This window comes from Symphodus melops (genome assembly GCF_947650265.1).
Source record: "Symphodus melops genome assembly, chromosome: 4".
Classification (NCBI taxonomy): domain Eukaryota; kingdom Metazoa; phylum Chordata; class Actinopteri; order Labriformes; family Labridae; genus Symphodus; species Symphodus melops.
Genome location: NC_136694.1, coordinates 25,367,733 through 25,380,846, shown reverse-complemented (window position 1 = coordinate 25,380,846; position 13,114 = coordinate 25,367,733).

Sequence of the window (13,114 nt, the reverse complement as noted above, 5' to 3'; positions counted from 1 at the left end):
AATTATGCTTTATATGTGAAATGTCTCAACATCTTCTGTTCAAATAATTAGGCTGACACAGTTCTATCATGCTTTATAGATTACAAATGATAGAATAATTTATAGAAAAATTATACAATAATTTGAAATTTAGCTCGTACAGGTGGAGAAGCTAGCAGCAGATAGCAGAAGTCCTGGGATAGCTGGTTAGCATCAGATAGTAGACAGACAACAAGGATTACCATACCACACTTCTATTCTACAATACGTAACACTGTCCACACAATGCCAGGTCTCCATGGTGATGTATTCACTAATCGTACAAGACCAGCGAAAATATCCTGCAACAACTCGTCACAGAGGTTGAGAGTCCGCTCGCAGCCTCACTGTCACGCACCCACGCTGTCTTTCTGTAACATAAAACATAACACAGGCACCACCTTGTGGTGCTATTTAGTATTACATTAATCTTTTGACTGTTAAACATTGTAGATTTGTTCTAAAATGTAGTTATATTCAATCTTTTTTAAACCGTGTATTTATGCAGAACTGTGTCTGGAGTGAGAAAGTATGTGTGCTCTGGTCTTTTGCCCTGCAGAGAGTGTTCTACAATACTCTCAGCATTACAATACTCTCAGCATTGTCTGCAGTATATGAAACAGATAGCACAGCTGAAACATATAATGGTCCACACAGGAATTGGCTGAAATGTACAATAATGTTGAAGATTGTTTCGCAATTGAATTAAAAACAATAAAAACGGTCTTTAGAGTGACTTTGCATGTTCACATTGGTGCAAAAACAGCACACAAGCACTTCAGCTGACAACAAAGAAAAGATCTTTATTCATTTTGAGCACAAACATTGACTGTAATGTTTGATCAATAAAACTTTCCCAATATAATCAGAATCATAAAACTGCAAAAATGCCACATTGGTCACGTTTTAGAAATGTTAATACTCTTGTGACCTCCTAGCCTTTCTTTGATAGCAACCATAGATGTTCAAACTAGTTATAGACATCATGCAAAGCTTCAACTCTGCCTCTGTTGCACTTTGTGTTTAGTGCTAATTAGCAAGAATTAGCATTCTAACAGACTAAACAACATTTGACAGCTGCTTAACCACACCATGTTAACTTTGTGATTGAGAGCGTCTTAGCATTCAGCTCAAAGAGCCCACTGTGTTTAAATAAAACCTCCTTCGACAACACTAGCTGTATACACCCTTAGTCCTGTTTACTCATATGAGCTAAAAATAAGGAAGGCTGGACACAGATGGATTTAGTACATGGGTGATGACGGACTAAAATCAGTATCTGCTTGTTGTGAGCATGACAGGGACTACAAAACAAAAAAGGAGCATAATGATAAAGAATTTCCTTTACACTTTTTAGGAATCATATTTTTTTCTCTATCTGTTAGTATATGATCGGAGCTCTGGTTTATTCTGCAGTATGGCAGTTAGGAACCTCTGCTTCAAATGACCTTATAGCTTTGTCAGAGGGATTAAAATTGATTAGCTCAGCTACGTGAAACACAGCTCCTATAGAGTATAATAAGCTGCAGTAAAACAGCTATATGTACTCAATCAAAGTAGGACATTCTCAGTCAACACACAGCACCAGTGCTCCTGCTTCATTACTGTGACTGATTTTCCAAGAGGCTGCACCATTCTCTAAAAAACAGAAAAAAAAACAATTCCTCCCTGTACTGTATACCCCACCTCATTAAGTGTAAACCATGTACCTCTCTGTTTACACAGATATTACAGAATAAATCCTTTCTGCCACATAACAAGAGCAAGAGGTGTCTCATCAAGTTGGTTATTTTACAAAAACAACACCAGCAGTGCAACCAGGAAGCAAATAAACGGCACACCACCTCCAGAGTCGACTGCACTGGATGTAATTGCACTGTGGCACAAAGAATTGACACTCACAGGTCAAAGATCAGTTGCAATTACCTTTTTGCCAAGGCAAGGTGGTACGAATGAAGACGAAGTAAATCCCAGCTCCCTGGACCGAGACAGAGCTCAGTCTCCATGAGGGTCAGGGCGAGGGCAGGATGATGCAAAAGCTAATTAACTCTCACATACGAGTAGGAAAACGTCTATTCCACATAGAGGCAGCAAAAACAAGACGTTTTCACACAGTGCAATGGCTCAAAAAGGCTCAAAACCTGATCCAAATTCACATGAACTCTTTGTGTGTTCCTCTCAGTACAGATAAGCGGTTTTTGGCAGAACTGTCCCCCCTGGGACCGGGCCAGACAGCAGACTCACTGACACTGAGTGACTGAAAGTGACTGGAGCTCTGTCCATCGCAGGCTTCGACGGCAGCACCTCATCTGTTCAGGAGAGCAGTTCAGGGGACATTATTCTACTGAATGGCTCACTAAAGGATATTATGCACTTATTAGATCCTTGAGACTGGAAGGATTACACTCCAGGATGTGATGCACCTTTTAGACCATAATGATGAAGTTTACTTGATGAAGTTTAACTTTTGGTACTGGAGCTAGAGTGATTATAGTGTGAGTGAGAATCCAGTGTGAAGTGAATATCAAACCATCTTAAAATTTAAAGCTCAAGAATCTTTGATTTTTGTTGATTTGGCACCCCCGGTGGACAAAGTGATACCTCTTGTCCCTTAACTGATCCTGATCTCTACCTAAGTTGTAAGTTGTATTTTCTGGTAAAAAAATAATAATAAAAAAATCATGTTCTCTCTTAAAAGCTCAAATTATCACTCACTGTTAATCTTTGATGGGGAGACTGAAAACAAAGGCTGTTTCTGTCTGAATTATGTTGTGTATGGCAGTGTTTACAGGCAATACAAACAATAAGCATACTGTGCTTTTCTTTTGATGGTCATAGAGTTACTGTAAAAAACAAAAATCTAATCTTGTAACAATTTACTTTACATCAGATTGGAGACAAGCATGTTCCATGAGCGGAAAAAAACTAAATTCAATGGGAACCAGGTGCCCATAAACAAGCAGGATGTGGGTTTATATTCTTATCTGTGCCATTTTAGGTCTTTAATATGAAGATGTTTGTAGATAAATTGTTTAGAGATGTATAATTGATCCTTTAATGAGTGCAAGTTCAGGAATTCAACTTATTTCACACATTTGAGTTGCTGCTAACTTTGTGATACAACACCGAGCAAAGCAGAGCTGGAAAATAGCAGCAATACTATATATATATATATATATATATATATATTGTTTTACTATGACAGAGCCTCCCATCACATATACACACAATTTGATCTTTTTTTTAATAAAACCATTTTGTTATAAAAACAAGTGAAGTAAACAAACAAGTAAACAAACAAAAAACAAACAAACAATAGTAGAAAAAGCTTAAGGAGGCTTGTGCTGCTTTCCCATATATACAGTGCAACGTAAACATGAACAAACAGCCACAATTATACAATGCAACTTAAATGCTAATATACCTAAAAGTAAGGCACAAACACATGTACTTGATGTTCAGACACCTAATTATTTATTGTCATCTTTGCCCCCTAAATGAGAAACATGGTGTCCATGGTCATTCACAGGTGATCTGATTATGTATAACAGCATAACTTCAAAACAATTAGTTGAGGGTGCATCCTGATAGTGACTGCAGCGACGACATCACTTTCTTATTTTCCTGATACACCTGAGTGCATTCATGACACAATCTATCCTCCTAATTTGTCTTGTGTGGTGTTGTTAAGCACAAGCGTGCATTCTAATACAATCGGCAACCTGTGCCAGCTTCAGCATCCTTCCCTGAGCTATTCAAGATTTCACAAAGAATATTTTGGCTCTATTTTATGCTTTGTAATATTTCACAGCACATTTCAGTGTAATCACACAGATTTGCGACACACAGGCAACGATACACACGGCTGGTTGCCACAAAAGGTGACCTTTGAAAGGATCGGAAACCACAGGTCAAGAGTTTTCTGATAAATACCTCGATCGCACGAGCTTTGGTTTGATCTTTTGTTTGTCTACGAGCCCTCTACCCTTTTCTCAAACACACACGTACACACACATACACGTACAGAAAGCCTTTTCTCATTCTTATAGCGCACTTCAAGCTCTTCTTTGTGTTGTTAGATATCTGGCTACACAACACTTCCTGCCATAAAGCCTTTGACTCTGGCCCACTACAAGCGGTGCTACATAGACGCATGTGCACTCCTGTATAGGAGTTATTTTCTTCCCACTTCTCTAAACTGGCCCGTACATCGACCTTGTGTTTTTTGGGGGCCAGCTCATTTTGAGGGTTTTGGTTTTTTTGCCTTTATTTTATAGACAGGACAGTGGACAGAGTCAGAGATTGGGGGAGAGACAGATTGGGGAATGACATGCAGGAAAGGAGCCAGAGCGGGGTGTGCAAACTAATCAAAAGGCACAATCAGTTCAGCAAAATGTCTTAGTATATGTTTACCATGTTTTATTCAATCTTTAGATGTCATATACTAACATGTCTTTTCATCTGGTTACTATAATTGTCTGTAACCTGTTAATAATACTTCCTGCAGCATCGATCTATCCCCTCGATGGCTCAAGGTTGTTAAAAGGAAGAAAAGAAGGGCTCTACTCACAGACTCTGCAAAAGTTACTGTAATCTTATCAACCTGCAGAAAGAAGTCCAGTTAATGTGATACTGGTCTTTTTACTGTGGGAAAGAAGAGTATAACAACCAAGGAAAAGCTGTTGTGAAACTCTACCCATGTGGGAAAGAAATCAACATCACTAAATATAGCATATGAAGTAAACACATTACTGACTGCTGAATGGGAAAAAAAATATGATCAGACCGAACATGTTGAGGCAGAAAAAAACAGAAGGTGCCCTGACTTATGTAGATCTGTTTAACTTGTCTCACTTTCACCATCGAGAGAAATGTTCTAATGTGAGTAATAACAGCTAGTGGGCTCATTTTAATACATTTTCAGTTTATTACTAAATATTTATTATTAGATACTTGTTTACTTTGATTGAAAAGAATGATTTCTGAAGTAAGTTGTTGTGCAATAGGCAGGATAATGTATAGAGTTTGTTATCTCAGTGCAGCCGCTGAAGGGTGAGAAGGACCCACCTCTGTTTTATAACTGCCTTTGCGGGGTTAACGCACAAACGTATACTGTATATGCATATCTATCTATCTACAGAACGAAGATAGAGATAAGAAAGATATCCTCCAATATATTGGGTTTGGATTTTTTCTCTCCTTTCTGATTTAAGCATTTGTATTGGCCCCCAAAATGCCCTGTCGGTCAGGCCCTGGTACAATGTTCTAACAGTGGTACTGTTCTAAGTATTAATATACTTAAGATTAATAAAAAAAATGTTGAATTTGTGTAGCAGAAATTTGATGTGATCACAAAGAAGGACTTCCCTCAGCAACACTAACTTCTGTATGACTCACAAGCAACGCCCTGTTTACAGCAAACGTCAGGAACAATGATCATGTTGAGGGCATGTAAGACAAATTGACTTGAATTAAATATAGATTTACACTTCGTAAACATGCAGTTTTCTGTGTGTAAAAAAAACATATTCAGAAGAGCTTTGGCAGCTCATCTGTGTTTGTTACGCTAATACAAGACAGTGTCTGGTGCATGCAATTTTAAAGCTGTTAGCATTTAGCATGAACATTTAACTGGCTTTGACACCTTATAATGAGGAACTGTGTGACAGTGTGTAGGATTATTTGAAAATGTACTGTCAGGAGAAGAGCATGTTTCTAATTAAGAATTTTTTGAAACCTGAAAAGGACTTGGCTGTCAGAGGTCATGAAAATTAATTCCTAAATCAAAGCTAATCACCATAAAAAGAAATGTATTCAGTACTTGAATCTGCAACAAAGACCATGTATCTGTGTTTACTTTTATTTTCCCCGTGTTTCAGTTCTTCTGTTGGGGTTATTGCAGCACTATCTTCAATATTCTGTGTCCGTGCTTCAGCCTTATCTGCAACTGATTTCCTGCAGCTCCAAAAGCCCAACTTTCCTTTGGGGGTCATTACAGATACATCTAATCTGAGAAAGAAAATCTAATCTTATCCTTACACATGTCCCACACAAAGGCGATAAAATAAAAACTTGAGATGAGTTAGAACAAGTGTATCTCACGTCTTTCTTCTTCTGCAGCATACACACAGATTTGTCGCACATCAAACACTCAGCAGTGTAAGTTTCTGTATAAACAGATAAAAAACCTATGGCGGGGCATGTTCCGTCACAGCGGGGGTCCTATTGTTTGATGAAAAAGCAGTTTAGGAAACGATGTGAGGACCCCCACAACACATGGCATATGGTGTAGATTGAACAAGTGGGGAAAAGGTAACAAAGTCCCCTTTGAGTCGTGTTTCCTGCTCCTTTTAAAGTGCACTGAAATTCAGCTTTTGTCTCCAAACAATAACACCAACACATTCCAGCTTCACCATAAATCATTTGAAAGAGAGGGTTTGTGAAACGCTTCAAAACAAAACGTTAGTTTAAAACTCACTTTTGTTTAATTCTTTTCTTTACTTTTTTCTACTGAACACCACTTTGTTATTGAACACTGTTAGCTGTCATTTAAAAATGAACACCTTCTGCAAAGAGGATTTTTTTTAACTTGTTCAAAAACATTAAACCTCCAATAGTCCACTCATGTTTTCACTTTATCAGAACTTTTGATACTTATTTTTGCACTTATTAACCTGTTATGATTGCAGACTTCAGCTTGAGAATCTCTTTACTCTAAATGGATGGTAAACAACCAGTGTAGGAAAATCAGTCAGTACATTTGCATGCAGAGTCCTCCAAGCACCAGGGGACCTGGTTCGAATCCGACCCACAGCTCCTTTCCTGCATGCCATTCCTGACCCTCGCTCCCCCCGATTTCTCACTCTGTCTCTGAAATAAAGGTATTATAAGCCCAAAAATAAAACTAAATAAAGAGCCAATTTCTCTTGATCTCTTGATTTCTATTACTTGTCTAGCTGGGTACCTCACTGTTAATCCTAAGAAGCAATGTTGTTGTACCATGATGCCGTTCAAAGTGTGCACAGGTGGGAGGCTGCAGTGGACCTGTCACTGTACAAAGCAGTAACAGTAAGACGAGCACTGGTAAACAAGGGAAGTGGACAATTATCTCTTTTTTAATTAACACAATCCATTGACCAACAGGGGTACAGAAGTCTTTGACTTCGACCTGAAACAATAAGTCGATTAATCAATAAGTTTAGTGTCAGAAAATCAAGCAGCACCGCTTGATGACCAGAAAATACATCAAATCATTCGTCAAGCATTTCCTGATTCCTGACTTAGATAAACAAAACCACATTTCTTTTACTAAACCACTGAGGGGTCAGCTGGGGAACTATGGACACATCTTCTGGTCAGAGCAACAAATGATGTCAAATGCACTCATCGATGTGGATACAATCCATTGATTTACAATTCCCTCTTTGCAAGCATTGTATTCATCCATGCAAAAGGCAACATAAGGCTGATTATTAAAGATAAGGCCCGCTGCACTCTGACACACTGGGGGTTAGAGTTGGATTAGGGATTGTTTGGCTTTGAATCACACACCTGGTTAAAATTACCTGGCTTTATGCTCACTTTAAACCAAGGTGTCCCCCACTGTTCTGTGTCAAAGTCACATACAATAGAAATGAGTTGGGTTTATTTGCAGAGAAGACGTAGAAAACGTGTTTATGTTGGACTAGTGTGAATTTAAAAAATACTTTTTTTCAGCTTAAATGTACAGAAGCCCTGAAGTGACATGCTTACATTTGATTTAATTTGTTATTATTGAGCTAAGTTAAGCCACATCTTGGCTTTGTACTTTTGCAACTCTCTCTCTCTCTCGTTCTACAGAAAATCAGTGTGAAAAACTCAATATCTCAGGGGAAAAATGTTATACAGAACTCATGGATGCAAGTAAACTTAGGGCCTCAGTAAAATGATCAGAATAACCGTGATAAATTGGCTGGCCTTTTAAAACTCAGGGCAGGTCATTCCAAACATACTGTATACTTTTTCTTTTAACAGATCTTTAGGCTCTAATAATGATTATAAAGCCTGTTCCTCTTTCATTTGGAGCCATTAGGAGTCACATAGGTCGTCTTCCCCTCTAACCCCATGTGGAGGTGGAAGGTGGCTGTAATCATCAACGTATATGAAATATGATTGGAGCGTCAGGGTGGAGGGCTTCAGAGTGGATGTAACAGGAGGCGGTAACAGGAGAGCTGTTCTGCTACTTTGTCCAACAGCACGGAGCGCTGACCTTGAGGGGGGGAAATTGACAGTAAGAGGGGAGGGGGGTGTGTGTGTGGTGGAAGCGGTAACAAGGGCCAGCTATATATCAGGGAGGCAATTTGGAGCGGTTTATCCGATGAGGGTCAATTCCTGCTGCAGCACCATAGATCAGAGTTTTCAAGCCCGAGCCTGACGAGAGGTTAGGATGGATCCATTTTTTGAACGAGTGAGCCGCTGATCAGGCCTCGGCGAATCATTCACACAAAACGCAGGAGAGGGGTAATCATGAGGATTTGTGATGCGGGGAAAACGTGCATCAGCAGATTTATCTCCGGCTATTTGTGGCCCTTTGGCTCTGGTCCAAATCAAATCTCCCTTAAGGGGCAATTTCACAACGTTCGTTTCAATTATTTTACATACCAAGGACACAGAACAGGTTATTATCTCGATGATACAGGCATTAATGTTATTATCATTACCAGCCATAAAAATGAACACCCTCATTTGGGACTCAAGCACATAGAAAAGACATTAAAGATCTGCACCAAATCTGTCACTGTGGTTTACGCTGCCATGCCAAGAGAGAGTTATCCTACAGATGCCTTTACGATGTGTCTGACCTTTTCTATTGCTGCTTCTATTTTGGATCTGTGTCTCCCTGCACCTATGAGACTGGCCAGATGGCAGCTCTATTGAGTGATAAAATTTGAGAGACAAGAGCACTGTTGCACCAAAAGACTGTTTGGCTCTGGCCACAGCTTCAGTGAAGCCTGGAATGAGCTCGTAACTCCAGAACAACATTTGAATCCCCGGTCATTATTATCTTCTCCTTCTGTGCAGCCAACAGACTGAGCACAGTTCATATGCTCTGCAGTTTTTACACAGCGGTACATCAATATAATGAAGATTGGGAGTTATGTTAGACTTGTGCATGCACATTTTTCCAAACAGAGATACTGTAGGAAAAGACATCCAAATTATGACACTAATAAACTATGTATATATATGAAGATGTAGGGCCACCTTGTGGACAAAGTTAATATTTGCATACACATTGGTGCTCTAAACACAAAACTGGAGGCTTTGAAAGGTATATGAATGAAGACACAAATCAATATTAAATTGTAAGCCATTGACTGACTCATTTAAAAAAAATTGTTTTTTAAAGGGTAGATGATGCTTGTTTTTAAATCTCTCCCTCTTTTAACAAAAATATAAAAACAAACAGCTAAATGAGTAGTGTCAAATCTTCAGATTTACGTCAGAATATAAACCTTAAATGAATAATAATCCAGTCCTATCATATAAAAGGTATTGATTCATACAAGATAGATGTCAGTTAGCATTAACCATAAATATATTCAGAAATTAAAGCTCCTGTGAAGAGTTTTTAACTGCTTATGAAACAGATTTGAATTAACAGTGATTCCTCTTTATGACTTACTGAAGCAAGCAATACCTTCAGTGATAAGACGTATTATTTCTTTATTGTAATTTTTAATGCCTGAATCAGCTGCCACAGGGTAGGTGTCAGATCAGATCATAACTGAACACTGAAGAGACAGCCTTTTCTCTGTGGTTCTTATTTCTACCTCTTGCTTAGTATAGTTCTGTGTTGTGTATTAATGCTCATGTAATTGACATTTCATATGTCTTCCTTATGTCTTGCACGCTTATATTCTGTTATTCTGTTTTGTAAAGCCCCCCCGTTAAGTATTTCTTTATGGTTACTTCAAAGTACTGCAACTTGAACACAAACTGATTCTTGGGTGGACTACCAAGCTTACAGACAGTATGGAAATATTTTAAGGTGATAAAGATGCAAAGTACATTATTAGATTCCTTTTATTGTAGGTAAATGAATCCATTGCTGTGCTGTAAAATGTCAGAGCAGGAAAAACTAGCCAAAAAACGATACAAAAACAAGTTCTTTGTTAGTAGGTCTGTTTTGGTATGCAATGGCTAAAGTTTAGGGTTAGGGTCAGAGTTAGCTGTGAAGATTATTGACATCTGTGGACCCTTTCAGAAAGATCTAAAAACAAACCTTACAATTCAAACAACTACAATCAATAAACAAAAATTAACAAAGGCACCAGCCTTTGCCAAAGCGAGCCCATCTGTATCTCAGGGCACTGCTCCAGCACCCACAGGGCAATGCAGTGACGTCCTGTGCTATTACATTTGCAACATGATGGCCTTTCAATCGAGCCCTGAGAGGTTGGTGTAGGAGACTTATTATCTTGGCAGTAGTCAGAGCTGGTCCTGACCTCCTCAGGGCCCCGAGCAGAATTCTGCCCAGGGGCCCTTCTGACCTGTACGCCATGTAGACCATTTGCCACACAATCACACCTGATACCCCAGTGCTCCAACAAAACCCCAGTTTTCTCCATCTGCCATATAGATAAGGGACTACTATAAATAGAACCATTACTTTCAACTGTCGACAATGACACATTTTATGACTTTTCAAAATATAAATGGCAAAGTTAAGTAAGAGTTTTCACTGACAGTGATGTCTATGTATTGATCAGCGTCATTTTGCATTTGATCAATAATTGATTTACAGTTAAAATATGAGACTAGATGATCATTATCCTTTTTGATGAAGGAGGTTCTCTTAGAAGAGCCTGCAGTGTTTCAGAGGAGCGTAGTGAATTTAATTTAAGTGTGTATGATTGTATGTTTGCAGGGTTATCAATCATTAGCAGAAATGTATAAACAATTTAATTGTTGGCTTTCATCAAACCGAATGATTCATTATGATTAGCTAATTAATGGTGGGTGATTAGGTCAACCACAAGTATTTACTGATGTCAGGAAAATTACTTTTTAATTTCTCTGCATAATTATTTTACAAGTGTTGTATTAATTCATATTTTTCTATGTTAATTCACCATGTTACTGTCTGCACCCAAACCAGTTGTGAACAAACATTTATAGAGGACATTTATTACTGGAAAGGCTCTTCTGAGCGTGTAATGTAACACACAAAAAGTGGTATAAAAGCAGCACAGCGAGTATTTGTGCTGATCCTGCAGCTAATTATTATCAGCATTCTTCCATGACAATACTAACAAGCTGGTGTTTAACAGATATAAAGCTTTGAAACGTTTGAAACTCAAAGTTATTTTTGTTTTTCTGATGAAAAGATGAAGCGTATGTTTTGGTTTTGTAAAGCAGGATGACCTTGTGTATGAAGCTGTTTTAGTCAAGGACAAGAGAAAAGAAGAATAACATAACCTACTCGCTGTTTAATTGGATGTCACGTAGGTGTCTTTAGATCATGGTCGTTCCGTGTCAATCTACGTGCAATATGAGTTAACCAAAGTGTGCTAACATTAGCCTGCTAACACAACAATGCAGGCCACAGGCAATTGCGATCTTATTCACAACTCGAGGAGAGCGGAGGCTTCAGAATAGTAACTTTAAAACTTTACAATCAATACACTTAGCTGGGAAATAATTTACAGACTGGGAGAAACTACATCTACTATTATTGAAGATCAAGGGTTGCCAAATTTATTGGAAATCCCCAAATGAAAACCTAAAGTCTTAGTGTCAAATTTCATGGCAGTGAAAGGGTTCCTTGGAGAAAAAAAATCTAACCAAAGATAATTTTGTCAAAACAAAGTAATATGTGTCACATTTTTAAGCTGTTATTTGAGTTAAGAAGTGTCTATCTCAGCATTACTATTTTAAACTCCTTAAAATCTCATCATTGTGTGACTGCTCAGGTCAATGACTCATTCATTCAGTGAGGTGTTTGTGCTAACTGCTTCCATTAGTTTCTCTCTTTAATGCCGGGGCTGCATCACAAGCATTTATCCTGAGCTTAAATAATCCCTTTATCCATGAATTCAAAACTATACAGCTTTGTCAGCGTGAAGACTGAAGTTTATGTGCTGGCTAATACCTAATGAAAGCACAACGGAGCCAGATATGGTCGAATGAGCCGGATACATTAGCATGGAGATCATGGCAGGATATTTATGCAACATGATTGGGGTTGCAGTCGGCTCCCTGCTTGGAGTCGACAGGATTTTTTACTGTACGCCATCATACAGCAGGATATACTACACAGCCCACAACGCACCTCTGCATCTTATCTCTGCTCTGCTCATTTTCCGCTTCAGGAAGTTAGGAAAATTGACTCTAGAATTGCTCCATGCGACGTAGCCGCAATCTCCGCTCACATGGTTAGACACGGGGCATCAGGGTGTGGAGCAGGTATGTGCATGGTTCTGAACAACGCAAGAGACCTGCAGCAAATAAATACTAACAGCACTTATGCTCTCATCAATGAACTGATGTGTGCAGATGAATTTGAGGATGCAGTGTGTTTCCCATAGCGATGCATAAAAATGCTGTGTGTGTGAGAGTTAAATAATGGATTATTCATCCAAAACGCTGTCTCTGATACACAATTTGTTGTCAATTTAGAAAGCAAGACAAAGGTTACCTTGTCTTGTGCATGTAGGGGTTTACTTACGTGATATAAACATGCAACAATCTCTTCAGTTGAACCTCATTGAGCAGCCCACTCTTTACATAATGCACTGCAGCAGCCAGCACAGGGATTTGATTTAAATCTTGACTACATCAACACGACGAATATACAGATAGGTATGTATAGGTTTTCTGGTTCTGGATGTTTTCTTCCTCCTTTTCTCAAGGAAGACAGTGTGCAACACTGCCACATCCATCACAATAATTTCACCTTTTTCCATGAATAAAAATGCTAATTTGAAGACAAACACAGGGTAAACAAAGTTCCGCAGAAGTGAAGAAGCCTGTAATGCAATATCATTTGCATTTCATACATCTGTTTCTATGACAGGTACATACATTCCTTTATTCCTTCCCTACAGAACTTTCT